Raw genomic sequence first — 12,821 nt, 5'->3', positions numbered from 1 at the left:
AAAGAGTAGTGTATCTCGCATATCTCAAGCTAGTAAAATTAAACTTGACATCTTATAAACTTTCCACTGTAAAACAAACAAATAAATAAATAAATAAAAAACTTGAAAATTCAACACACAGAAGGGAAAGAACAAAGTATGCACTTTCTTTAATGTTCAGATTCCCTATTACTTATTCAGAAAATATTTATAAAGTAAAGAAGGTTTTGCTTAAGCTGTACGCGTGAAACTCAGTTTTTCAACTTTTAATTAAAAGTAACAAAATATATGTTTTAGCGTCTTAGAAATTACAAATTTTAAGAGGGAAGGAGGTTCAATTAAAATTATAAGATTCAAATTTCCCACTGCTTATGAGATTTGGGCAGAAAACTCTATTCCTTTAGGTCTTGGTTCATCCAGTTAAACAAATGAGAGTACAATGGGGATGATTAATTAGGTTCTAACTATGTTGACGTAGTGTAATTTTTTAAAAAGTATTTCTTTCACTTCTATTATAAACCAGGGGCGGATCCAGGACCGACTTCTGGGGAGGGGGCGGTGGGTTGTCATACTGCTACTTTTAAGGGCTCCAAATTTTGGGATGGGTTTTATTTACATATATAAAATAAGAACTAATGCAGTGTCCCCATTTCAAATATTGCTTTAATTTTAGGATACATTTACTAACTTGCCTTTCACTCTATTCAATACCAAAACAAATAGGCTTGTTGTTGACTTCTATAATAGAATTATTTTCCTTTACTATAACAGAAATTTTGTTTAAAAAATGCATGTTAGAATGAAGAAACCACAGGTATTGCATATTCCTTAGAATTCATTCTGAAAGAAAGATCTTAATAATCTGAAGCAATTGTTTAAGAGTTTCTATCATTTCTTGTAAACGTAAAATGAAAACAAATATGAATCTGACTAAACGTCGGGTAGTTCAAAAATTTAAATGCCTGCCGGACAGGGTGAAAAATTATAAAAAAGCCGGACGGATAGCAACCCTAGATGTCGCTTATGATTTCTTTACAAAGCAACTATAGTTGGCTTTTGGGTAAACCGAATCAAATTGATTCATTTCACACAGGACCTCACCAGTGACATAAGCGTATTACTCACCCTGTGTGTTTCACCCAAGGATGAAATACTTTCCGCTGCATATCCTTTAAACAAAGTAGTGGGTGGAGTTCTCACACTCCGTTTACTATTATTGACCTTGGAGTGAAGCCGTTCTCTTTATTCAGCACGTGACACAGCATCTAATAAGGAAACCTGCTGCGTATGTTCTGGACTACTATGTTTACTTCCTCTTTTTAATCCATCCAATAGAAAAACAAAGGCGATCGGCATTTGCATTGGAGGAAAAAAACAAAAAAAATACTGACAGTTTGTTAATCGTCTTGACTTGACAGGTGTTTTACCTTCGAAAAGTTATCTGCCAACTTTTCGGTCTTTTTTTTCTGTTCTGAACGTAAAGAAAGATGCCGAGAAAAATATGTTTTATGTGGTTGGGAGACGCTTTTTTGGTTGCGAAGATGCTAAGAACAGTTCTTCGATGATTGAATAGCGTGACCTTGATGATAAGTCGAACGAAGTAGAACAACATGTAAAAGCATATAAGCCTATCGCTTTGCAGATTACTCAAGACGCTGTTAGCTGCTGTGCACGTGAAACCTCTCAGCTGGAGCTGCTGTCAGTGAGTTGAACTTTTATGTTTTCAAACCAAGTCGTTAACCACGTATTTTAATCTTGCAACTTTTACTTATGTAGCCTATATAGATTATTGGTTGTTTCAATAATACATTATATATATATACATACACACACAGTATTTCAGCATGTCATTTGGTAATACACTTGATCGTGCAACTATCGACAGAGATCCCCTCAAAGTGTACTATGACGCAAATTGGTTCTTTCTTGAAATTTTGGCGAGTCGTAAAACCCAGTAGTGTGTTGCCACGAAGCAAGACGAGACGAGATATAAGGTTTTCTCGTCTTCTCCGTCTCGTCTTGATTTTTGGAAAAGCTTTTCTAGTCTGATTTTGTAAATTTTATGTTCAAAATTTATGCTCTGATTTCTTAATTACACTTGGAAGTTACCAGAGTGTTTTCTAGTCACGGAAGATTTACGAAAGTGTGACAAAACACTATATTTATTATTCTCAAGTATATTGTGTAAATGCTCTTTTATTGTATTTACAATCCCTTTATAGTTTTATGCTATAAATCATGTCACACTAAAACAGTGTTTGAGTTTTAAGACTTGGGTGAACTAGCATTGCTCACGAGAATAGAGAAATTTCTCGTCTCGTTTCAAATTTGCTCGTCTTGATTCTCGTCTCATTTTCGAGACGAGACGAGAAATATCTCGTCTCGTGGGTAACACTATATAGCAGTTAGCGACTTAAAATTGTATTTTAGGAAGTACATAGTTTATACAAGAGCAACACGTAGGTTCGGGCGAGGCGGAGTGTACTCAAAGTTAGTGTCTGAAAGGTTAAAAGTAGATATTTGTGGAAGGATATGACAGGAAAATTTAGAAGGGTGCTTAATTGATCTTACGGGAATGGGTATCCCTGATATATAGGTAGTATATCCTACTACGTTAATCAAGAGGCAGACCAAAGCCAAATTTTCAACCGGACAAAGTGACTTTTTGGCGCCCCCTAGTCTTTTTGGTGCCTATATTTTACATTGTATTACAGTGATATTAATATTATAAATCTATTTTTCAAAAAGAAAAATTAATACTGAAATGCATGATATAGGTATATTTAGTACTTAAAAATGTACATATGATATTAATTACATTGTATAATAATAATAATAATAATAATAATAATAATAATAATAATAATAATAATAATAATAATAATAATAATAATAATAATAATAATAATAATTATTATTATTATTATTATTATTATTATTAATGTACTGATATGTGTAAACAAAAACAATATCGAACAGCATTTATTGAATACTACTAATGGTGACATGATTACTGGTATTGTAAATTGTCTTGTTTTATCAATAACATCAGGAGTCATTCTACAATATATCCGACTTAACAATCTGTTCTAATAATGTGGAATACCAATAAATTCAACTGGTAGTAGAAAGAGTAAAACCAATAGTTCCTATTGAAGTTGGAACCCTCAATATCACGATGTTCTTCATCTGTTAAAGCCACCTGAAGGTCAGCACATTTCTTCATCAGGGAATCCTTGTCTTCATTCTTGATCCTGTCTAAAAACCCAAATAGGTCATGATAGTGGTTTAGTTGAGAAGACCGTTCTTCTAGTAAGCTTATGGCTTGAACCAAAATATGAAAATAAAAGTTACTTTTGAAAGAAATTTTGGGATCCGCAATGCGCTCATCAGGGGCCTCATATTCAAACCGACGTTTGGTTTTCCGTGGTCGTAATTGTAACTCACTTGAAAATAGGGAGGTCGATTTGGAGAGTTTCTGCGATTTCCCTTGTATCCACTAGTAGCTCTTCAAACCCTCTTCAATCCGGTTCGCATTACTTCAAAATGACTCCACTTTTGCGATCATTTCAACTGCTTTTGAAATGTCCATTTCTTTCTGAAACATTTTGCTTACAAGATTGATTCTGAATAGAACTGTATGCCAAAGTACGAAGCAGCAAATGAATTTGGAACTCTTAATTTTGTGGGCTAGACTATTATCTTTGCTTTTTCTAAACGCATCACTTCTGGGATTAATAGACAGTGCATATAATGCATTATATATTTCCCCCGATTGATACCGAATAGCAGTCACTGCATCAATATGACTTTCGCCGTTAGAGAACTGACATGTTCTGTCAATACAGACTACCTACGTGTCGAAGCAGATAAAAAGTTACAAATTTCTTGTATAATGCTGAAGAAGTCAACAGCGCCAGTGCAAAATAAGGCAACGTCATTTATCCTACGACAAGATTAAGAGAATGCGAGCTACATGGTACGAAGAATGCACGACTGTTCATGACCAATGTCTTTTTTTGAACTTAAGTGTGTTTTTCCTTCATGTTGACGGCGTTGTCCTTCCTTGTCCACGCATATTTCTTAGTAGTATCTTCATTTCTTTAAGTTGTGCGAGAAGTATGTCTATTAATGCTTCCCCTGTCGAACAGTCAGTAGGAATGAATCCCAAAAAATGTTCATGTATGTATACGGAGTTCTTTTCCTGATACGCAACTCACATAACGAATTAAAAATGACAACTGCTCTTTCTGCCTTACATCACGAGTACCGTACAATCTAAGATAATGGAGTAATACGTCCATTATCGTACTTCTTTTATCTTTGAATAGATAAATGAAAGGCAACTGGAATAGATAACATACCAATCGAATTCATTAAAAATATAGGAGACAAGGGAAAGAAAGAATTGTGGCGACTATGCAATGAAATATATGAAACAGGAGAATGGCCAAAAGACTTTCTGAAAACGATCATGATACCGATGGCTAAGAAATCGAACCCAAAGAGATGTGAGGATTATAGAACTATTATTCTCTGTTTCACATAAAAGGATAGGAAAAAGAAGAAGTTTTTTCCCCCACCACGCTCAAGTACAGGTGAATGTTGGTGTTCCGTCTTCCACCATCAGCCCCCGCACACGGAGGTATAGAGTGTATTTAAATATGTCTAGGCCTAAATAATAAATTACAACTTTCATAATAACATTGAGTATTTTAAAACACTTAATGACATTTACCTGCATTAGTGAGTAAGTAGCACATGTGTCATTTTAATGGAAATTTTATGGAACAGTTGTATTGTTTATTTTCCTTCTTTTTTGGCAGTCGGTGTTATGACATAATGTTGGAATGGCAAGGGATGTCAGGGTTGGTAATTGAATTGGTATTTACTGCGTTGATACATGAATTTCATAATATAAAATCGGAAACCAAGTACAATACGTATATATGGGTAAATTATCAGTGCGTTAAGATAATAACAATAGAACCTGAAATAATAATAATAATAATAATAATAATAATAATAATAATAATAATAATAATAATAATAATAATAATAAAACACTTCTTGTTTCCTCTCTTATATACATTTGTTCTTACATTAAAAAGAACCAGAAGAAAAATAACCATATGTATACACACTGATAATAGTGAATAAATGCGTCTCGCCCCTGGCGCCTCAACTCAGGCAAATGCCCTGGTTTCTATTGATTATTTTTCAATGAAATCATTTTCCTACGTTTTTCTCTTCGTACGAACTCCTGATGTGATGGTGGCAATAATATTACAAGTTTGTTTGTTGTTTATTAATACGCGGCGATAAATTTACGGTAAGGCATCATACATACAAGATTCATCAACATTGAAGTCTCCTGAGTTTATTAAGGGGGAAAATTTGTTATGGTGGACTTAGAAAAACAATCCCAGATTGATTGAAGCCTGACACGAAATAGTAACTACAGATGCTACGTAATTTGAACAGGCCCATGTCTGAGTCTGTCGTTTCAAGCAAAATTATAATATTGGAGCTTAACCATCATAGTGAATTTGACGCCCCTAAAATCCCCTAAAATTTGGCGCCTTGTGTGGTTGCAATCCTCACCCGGCCCTTTCGTTGGCCTTGAGTTTAGCCAATTGATAATAGAGGAAACTGACTTTTGAATTGTTACTTGACTATTTTAATAAAAACAGAGTTGTCAACAGTCCTGACGACCGTTGAGGGGGAGGGAGAGTAACAGATGTTTGGAAATGAAATTAAATCTTTGAGTTTTACGTATCGCAGTTATGCCGGGTAGGCTAAAGGAGACTATGATGAGAATGAATGAAACAGTGCAAAGAAAAAAGTAGGAGGAAACAGGAGAACTCCGAGAAGATCTGCAAAAACAGTGCTTGTCCACCACAAAGCCCACTATGCACGAGCTGGGATCGAACCAGGGCCTTATGCCCCAGAGGTGAACGCTCTACCACGGAGCCACCACGGCCCCAACAAAAGTTTTTAGTTCTCACAGAACTCTTGTCTGGAGGTCAATGCAATTAATGGGTGCTATACATACTTGAATTTCATTATTTTCAACAGTCTATGGAGAGTTGAGTGAGAAAAGCAGGGCAGTTCATCATCGGTATTTATAGCTATCAGAATTTTATTTAACATTGGCAATTCATTACGGGAAAAGACCTGATGAACCTTTGATCGAATTGCCGATTTCGTGAAGTCGTCATAGTTTTCCGAGAGGGGAAATACTTGTACGCGTATTTTTGGGACTTCTTAATTTATTTTCATTAAATTTAGCCTCCCGCCTACTTCTATAAACAGTTGCCTTTCCTACACTTGTCTGTTTCCCAGTCATGTCGGCGAATTCTTCAACAGTTAAATTAGGGTGTTGTTCTCTTAAAGCATGGAAGATATTCAAAATGCAACGCTTCTCACCACTTCGTAACGCTGTCCCGGGCTCATGTTTTATCGCAGAACTACTGCAAGCATCATGAATTGTCGCTTCACAAAGCACTAAATACGCAATTATTTACAATTTTAATATGCACTAAAATTTGTTTCAGATAATATAAACTATACAAAACATAATGGATACAGAATACAATTTAATATGCACTAATTTCACACGACACTATATATAATATAGTTACCACATACGCTAAATTCATACAATATTTACACAGGTCGATAGTCTGCGCACTCGATACTCAGACAGCCAGAAGATTACCTTCCTTGAAATTGTAAATAAAGACAGAATGTCGACAGGATTGGTTTGCTTTCTCTCCCGATTCTTAAGTGAAACAATTATGGAAATTAACTTTATAACGAATTAGTTCTTATTTCTAGAAATGCAATTTAATAAATAGGACTAAAGCCAAAACTTTAATACATAAATAGTAAAAAATACTTTTCTTAAAGACAACAATTAAAAACAGTAATTGTTTGTTTTTCGGGGTTGACAGGTAAAAACAGCAGTCAGCGCTTTCTCACCATCAGGTGCGAGCGAATTGACGTACGAATTTAGTGTGTACACGATTTTGTTTATTAGAAAAGCTTCCCTCCCTGTGAAGGTCAAAGGCTTGATTTCCCCTCCGTACTGGAGAGTGGTGGGAGGAAGGGGAGTTTCCTATCAGGTTGCCTGGAATAGATCTTAGTCTCATATCTCATGCAGCTAAAATTATGCTCCGAATACTGAACAGAAGGTTATATGGAAGAACAAATAAAGATGTTGAGGAGGAGCAGTTCGGGTTCAGAAGAGGCAAGGGCACAAGAGATGCTATTGGATTATTAAGGGTGATCGGTGAAAGATTTATAGAAAAAGGGAAAGAGGTGTATGTTGTATTTATTGATCTAGAAAAAGGCTTTTGACCGCGTGAATTAGAAATTGTTGTTGGGAGTTCTAACAAAAATAGGGTTGGAATGGAAAGATAGAGGACTCATAAGAAACTTATACATGAACCAACAAGTAAGTGTTAGGATAGGGGAAGAACTGACGGAAGAGAGTGCAATTGGAAGGGGAGTTCGACAAGGATGCTGCCTCTCGCCAACACTATTTAATGTCTATCTAGAAGAGATAGTGAAAAATAGCCTAAACGATGATGATGGCATTTCGGTAGGAGGTAGAATGATTATATGCATAAGTTTTGCAGACGATATGGCGCTTGTTGCAGAATCTGAAAAGAAAATCAATAAAATGTTAGAAAAAATAAGAAAGGGCTTTGAAGAATATGGGATGAAAATAAATGTTAGAAAGACAAAAGCCATGGTGATTGGAACGAAGGGGTCTGTGTCAAATATAAAAGTAGGAGGGAAGATAATAGAACAAGTGAATAGTTTTCGATACCTGGGTAGTATTCTTAGTAATGACATGAAATGCGAACGTGAAATAAAAGCAAGGATAGGAATGGCGAAAGAAGCCTTTAAAAGAAAGAAAAGTCTGTTTTGTGGGACCTTGAACAAAGAGTTGAGAAAAAGACTCATAAAATGCTTCGTGTGGTGTTGTACTATATGGGGCGGAAACGTGGACATTACGTAAAGGTGACGAAAATCGACTGGAAGCTTTTGAAATGTGGGTGTGGAGAAGAATGGAAAGAATTAGTTGGGTCGAGCGGAAAACGAATGAGAGAATGTTAGAAATGGTGGGTGAGAAAAGAACACTTTTAGATATTATTAGGAAGAGGAAGAGAAACTGGTTGGGACATTGCCTAAGAAGAGATTGTATCATGAGGGACGTCCTAGAGGGTATGATGGCGGAAAAGAGACGGAGGGGGCAAAGGAGACTACAATTAATGGATGATATTAAAACAGAAAGATCATACGCGAAGACGAAAAGGTTAGCGAAGGACCGTGGAGCACAGAAGCTTCTCAGCTGCGGCAAGTGACCTGCCAATAAAGGCAGAATACCTATGATGATGATTTATCTTTGACCTCAGCAACTCGAGGATTTCATTCTGGATTCCTTTTCCTACATACGTAAGGTATGTTTCTCTTGAAATGATCCTGCGCAAGTTTTCTGCCATCACTGAATCAAATTTTGCTATGAACTCAGCCAATTTCAAGAAATTTCCATTGTCTCTAGAGTAGAGTTTGTCAGTCTTCCCACGACATGCTAAATTAAGATTTGTGAAGCAAGAAACTCAATTATTAGAACTATTCACCGAAAAACTTCTCTCCAACGTTGAACCTCATTCTTTATGATTCTTTGATTTCCAGTCTTATGGTTTTACCCAGGCGAATCCTCGATCTCAATTTTACTCAATCTTGAAAAGCATTCATATGTCCTGGAGATTGCTCGTGTTCTGATAAAAGTGTAACATCTTCTAGACACTACTTGCAACAAAAGCCGACAATTTGGCGCGGCGTTGTCGTTTCTGAGAAATCAAAGTAAGTGTATATATTGTTTCCCCTCTACTACTACTTTAAAAGAGTAAGATATATATAAAATTCAATAATATTCATTGCCTGGGAAAAGTTCACGAAGAACATGGTCCGCCATCAAGGGCGCCGATTCTGGGGGGCCCAGCCCCCCACCAAAGCTCATGTGCCCCCCCACTAGTGTATGAATATACAATATTTGGTATAATTTGAATGCAATTTGTCTTAACATCCTCATATATATATACCTTCTACGTCTGAGTGGGTCCCTCCAAATTTACAGAGAAATCGGCGCCCTTGCCCGCCATAAACAATACCGGTACTAACTCTTCTCCATTCTTTCTTCTTTATGCCATGTCTCAATTTGTCGATACAGCCTCCTTAGTACTATAAAACCCTCTTTTTCCATGGTGAGAAACGTTATAAAATTTACTTTTTGAGGCTCGTTTTGGCGCCCCGGGCAGTTGCCCGGCCCTTGGTCCACCCTTGCGTTAATATCGATTTAATAAACTGTGGTTCGAAAGAATGAGTCTCTTTAACGAATTAATTTTAGGTAATTCTGGCTGCGTAATAGTATATTTTTAAAATCATGGGTAACCATAGTTTTTTGATGCGCCTGGCCCCTAAATTTTCCTTTCATGCCTACTTTTTTTTTTTTTTAACTGTATGAACTAACTCAATGCGCCTGAAATCTGGCTTGATTATAAGTTATACAGTTAATTTCAAATGTTTTAAGTAGTGTTTCTCCTCCCCCCCCCCATCCAGGGCAGGGCTGTAGTCGAGGGTATACGGCGGTATACAGCTATACCCTCTGCTTAATCTTAATCATTATAATATACCTTCTGCTTCAAAGAGTATAGCATTTTTGTTTCGTTTATTTTTGTTTACTTGTTTATTTAATCGTGTCATGACTCCGGTGATAAGCAACAATATCATTTTCTTTTTTGGATCAAAAGATGGAATATATTTGAGGTAAACATTTTCTTGTACGCCTTATATCTGGAGAACTACATATAGTGTAGCCAAACCCAAACTATCACTTAACTCACCGTCAGTATGATGTGCTTATCCCGTAAGAACATACGAAAACTCGATTTAGGGGCCGTTCAAAAATGTTGTGGCCCCTGATCCAAAAACTAATATTGATCAAGATCGCAATTTTTTCATTCATTTTTTTTTATCATTCCTCAAATTTTTGGCCAAGATCGCAGTCTTTTGATTCTTTCTTTTTCTTTCTTTCTCTTTCTTTCTTTCTTTCTTGTTTTGATCATTCCTAAAATTCTTGTATGCTATTCTTAGCCGTTGTTTTTCTTAATTCTTTCTCTGTTCCTTTTCGCAATAGGCTGGTTTCTTTTAAGTACTTACGGTACATCCATACATGTTAATGCAAGATTTATCTAAAAAATATCAAGAAAATAGCATAAAATGTTTGTACACAATACAACAGTAGTGCTACCTTTATATTTTAATGGAACTATTATTGCATTCGTTTTACATTGTTAAGTTTGAAAAATTCCTCTCTATTGCCATATACGTCTTTTACGCCAATCAAATATGTTCATTAAATAGCAAATATCTTGTGAAATTTTTAGTGCTTCAGCACTGCCTCTGTCAATTTACATACTTTGCGTTAAATACGTCTCCCTCCTTTGTGAGCTGTTCACTCCTGACTTGTACCTAGAAATACCGGTATTCAATGTCTTGAGAAACATTCATTATAGTGTGTTCATAGAATTTCCATTATTTTACCAATAGAAATGCTATATTTGAGGAGCTTGTTTTCAATCAAATGCCACTTAAGTCTTTGTGTATGTGTGCGTAATTTTACTGAAGAAATGAAAACTGATATTACTATAGTTTCTGTTAATGAAACATGTTTCAAAAATTCTGATTTGGGACACAAAAGTCGAAAATCATTAATAATGACTTAAGTTGTGTTCTCCTCACTCCTCCTCATCAGTAAGCAAGCTCCTCGTTTATTTGTTTGGAATTTAGCGACCTTTTCAGCATTGAAGCCACAAGTTATTAAAATAATAGAAACACTAGAAGAGAAAATGCACTTTATTCGTTATGGAATGGAGGTCGCTTAGCTCACCCCCCAATTTTTTTTTCATTTTTAGTAAACAACCTAAAGACAACGAACTCTCTTACTTTGTGTGCCTCGCCATTTTGCAGCAGTAATTGAGTTCCATGTGTTTCTGTCTGTTGATGAATAAATGTCCACAAAAAACAACTTAATTGAGATAAATGGATAAATGTTTATTTACACTAACTACACAACGGAAACACTTACAACTTACTGTTAAATTGTCTTTTCACGAATTCCGGAGGACCGTCTTGTATGGCTCTCATGGCGCTCATCTTGCTAACAGTTTTACTTACACACACACACACACACACACACACACATATATATATATATATATATATATATATATATATATATATATATATACAGAGAGAAATACATAGAGAGAATACGCGACAAAACGTACCACTTACCCTGAGGGATGCTTGTGAAGGGTTTTCTAAAAACACTTTAAATAATGACAAGTGACAAAACGTACCACTTGACTGGAGGGCTACTTGCGAAGAGTCTTCCAATCAGCCATCAAATAATGACAGGCGACAAAACGTACCACTTGATAGGACAGCATATAAGTATATATATATATATATATATATATATATATATATATATATATATATATATATATATATATATATATATATATCGGCCAAAATAAGGTTAAAAGTTGAACAGATTGGTGGTGAGAAAAGTATCCATGCAAGACCAAGACTACGACTAAGGCTAAGACTAACACCACACCTGCAAGATTCTCGCAACACCAAGACCAGCAAGAATCTTGCATATGCAATATTTGAATATTTGCTGATTTCCATCACACTTTATCCAGGCTTTGGACCAGGGACGAATAGATATTATTAGAGGGGCGCGGGCGCTTTCTCCCACAAGGGCCACCAGCATCTCAATGTCACAAATCAAGTTGCACAGTTTTCTTTCTACAGTAAGTCAATAGTATTAACAATTGACAATTAAAACCTGATATTCTTTCATCAGTATATCTGAATTATTCAAAATATTATATGAAGTTCAAGGAGAACGTATACTATATTACAAAATTAGCAGATGTTTTAGTGTACTAGTTTTTGATGTTACTGTATCTATCACTTTTGCATTCGAAATATTTTTAATAAATCTTTTTCAATAGACATCAACATAAATGTTTTCAAATGTTCCTGAGACATGGTACTCGTTAGCCTATTTTTAATGTATTTCAGTTTATTTCAGTTTTGAAAAATTCCTTTCACATGTTACCTGAGTTACGGGCAAAGTCAATAAAAATTTGTATGCTGGAAATCTGGATAAGTATTACTGCAAAATTTACAATTCTACAAAATTAAAAAGCAGCACATTGGATAATTTTGCAACACGTTTTGCATTCGCTTTCCTTGTAAACAAATGTATTTCCTCCTAATTCTGAATCACTTGCACCATCAGCACCGTCATTTTTTCTTGGTTGTGCTCATCATCAAAGACTGACTTTCAAGGATATCCACATCCTTCAAAAGTCCAAGAGAATACATTTATATCCTTGGAAACTTATTTACTGAAGTTTTTTAGAAAATATGTAAGTTTATCGAAAGGCACGTCTGGAAGTTCTGTTACTTGGTTGAAGTGTCTAGGGTTCAAATAATCCATAAAGTACATTGCTTCTTGAATCTTGAAGAAATACTCGAAACTACCATGTCCAATATTGTGTTGAATGCTTCGATGCAGTACCTGGTCATTGGATAGAAGCAGCTTCATCTTCATATTCACAGGAACATCTTTGTCCATCTCTGAAGGCGAATTGTCGAATAGAAAAAAAGAGGTGAATAGAAAAAAAAAAAAAGAAATCACGTTCTAAGTCTTCAAATTTGTTATTGGCCCATTCTGCAAAGCTTAATGC

General features: G+C 35.4%; 1 protein-coding gene across 2 annotated transcripts in view; it reads left to right on the top strand.

Annotated features, from left to right (window-relative positions):
* LOC145692378 (MAP kinase-interacting serine/threonine-protein kinase 1-like) overlaps positions 1–12,821 on the top strand; it is a 56,480-nt gene that overhangs the window by 18,797 nt on the left and 24,862 nt on the right. The window contains exon 1 of one of the 2 annotated variants that reach the window (XM_081767679.1): positions 1,280–1,681. The exons of the other annotated variant lie outside the window; for it this stretch is intronic. The gene's annotated coding sequence lies outside the window, so the exon portion shown is untranslated. Of the gene's footprint in view, positions 1–1,279; positions 1,682–12,821 lie in introns of those variants that run through there. 2 annotated transcript variants of the gene reach the window in all.

The sequence above is a fragment of the Thermobia domestica genome, chromosome 1, assembly GCF_964235325.1.
Source record: "Thermobia domestica chromosome 1, izTheDome1.hap1.1, whole genome shotgun sequence".
Classification (NCBI taxonomy): domain Eukaryota; kingdom Metazoa; phylum Arthropoda; class Insecta; order Zygentoma; family Lepismatidae; genus Thermobia; species Thermobia domestica.
Note: the sequence above shows the minus strand (reverse complement) of the source record. Positions and strands in the feature narration are given on the sequence as shown.